Source organism: Pteronotus mesoamericanus, unplaced genomic scaffold (assembly GCF_021234165.1).
Source record: "Pteronotus mesoamericanus isolate MK-2021 breed Mesoamerican mustached bat unplaced genomic scaffold, CSHL_Meso_final scaffold_83, whole genome shotgun sequence".
NCBI lineage: Eukaryota > Metazoa > Chordata > Mammalia > Chiroptera > Mormoopidae > Pteronotus > Pteronotus mesoamericanus.
The window spans coordinates 2,177,952-2,179,584 of record NW_026555328.1 but is presented as its reverse complement, the minus strand read 5'-3'; the positions used below and the strand labels follow the sequence as shown (position 1 = coordinate 2,179,584).

Sequence of the window (1,633 nt, the reverse complement as noted above, 5' to 3'; positions counted from 1 at the left end):
AGGGCATCCCCCTGACCAGCAGAGGTTGGTCTTTGCTGGGAAACAATCAGAAGATGGAGGTACCCTGATTGCAACATCAAGAAAGAGCCTACTCTGCACCTGGTCCTGTGCTGGAGGGGAGGTGTCTAATTTCCCCCTTTTAAGCTTCCAACAAATTTAATTGCAGTTTTCTTTCAATAAAGTTGTTGCATTCCCCCTGCCCAATAAATAAAACATGTAAAATAAAATTCTCTAAAAGCTATGTTTTAAACAGGTAAAATGTAAACAACGTTTTTTACGTATATTGAAGAAACTTTATTTCACTTGTATGTTTATCTATCCATTTCCTTCTAGACTGCAACTTGGAAAAGCCATGATTTATTTACCTTTGTATCCATGTGCCTAGCACAGTCCATGGCATTTACCACATAGTCAATGAATTTTTGTTGGATGAAGAAGCTAGTGAAGAAATGTTTTCTATTTCTACATGAAAGTAGCTCTGTAAAGAGTAACTCTTAACAAGAGGATAAGCAACATCTCCAAAGATAAGTGAGGAGGCTCTAAATGGAGAATCTAAGAACAGAATTTATGTGCATTTTGTTGATATTTTTATAGATCATAGCCTTCATTATTGTATCTTTTACAATATACATTTTAATATACATTTTACAATATACTCTACACTTATTTGATATAATGTCAACAGCTTTCTTTAAATTCCCCTGAGTATATCCCAAGAATTTACAAATTCTAAGAACAGAATTTATGTGCATTTTGTTGATATCTTTATAGATCATAGCCTTCATTATTGTATCTTTTACAATATACATTTTAATATACATTTTACAATATACTCTACATTTATTTGATATAATGTCAACAGCTTTCTTTAAATTCCCCTGAGTATATCCCAAGAATCCAAGCGCACTGCTGCTGTAAACCAGCTCTTTCGTGAAGCCCACCCATGGGCTGGTCAAGTCAGTCCATCTCAGGCCCATGCCATGGTCCAAGCCACCACTGAGGGGGATGTCCCTGTTGCCACAGCCTCAGCCGCTCACTACCAACTGGCCAGCCCTGCCCCACCCCTGGGACGCCTGTGTCTACAACAGCTGGTACTGTGAGGAAACTATTTGGAAGCTCTGTGAATACATCAAAAACCACGACCAGTATCTTTTAGAAGAATGTTATACTGTCTTCATGTCTAATGAGAGGAAGATGATACCTACCTGGAAACAGCAGGCAAGATCTGGAGGTGGACCTGTGATCTTGGATTACCATGTGGTGTTGTTTCATGTTTCAAGTGAAGGGTGGGGCTTCATCTATGATCTTGACACTGTACTGCCATTTCCCTGTCCTTTTGACACTTATGTGGAAGATGCTTTTAAATCTAATGAGGACATCCATCCACAGTTTAGAAGGAAATTTAGAGTAATCCATGCAGATTCTTATTTGAAGAACTTTGTTTTCTGACTGATCTCACATGAAAGATTCCAGTGGGAACTGGGGAGAGCCTACTCCATCATATCCTTGCACTGAAACTGGAGATTCCAAAATGAACCTGAATGATTTTATCAGTATGGATCATGAGGTAGGGTGGGGAGCCGTTTACTCACTATCTGAATTTGTCCATCATTTTGGCAGTCAGAACTGCTGA

The 1,633-nt window shown here is 38.8% G+C and overlaps 1 pseudogene; it reads left to right on the top strand.

Moving 5' to 3' along the window:
- The first annotated feature begins 980 nt into the window (after window positions 1–980).
- On the top strand, window positions 981–1,633 carry LOC129062684 (protein N-terminal glutamine amidohydrolase-like; annotated as a pseudogene).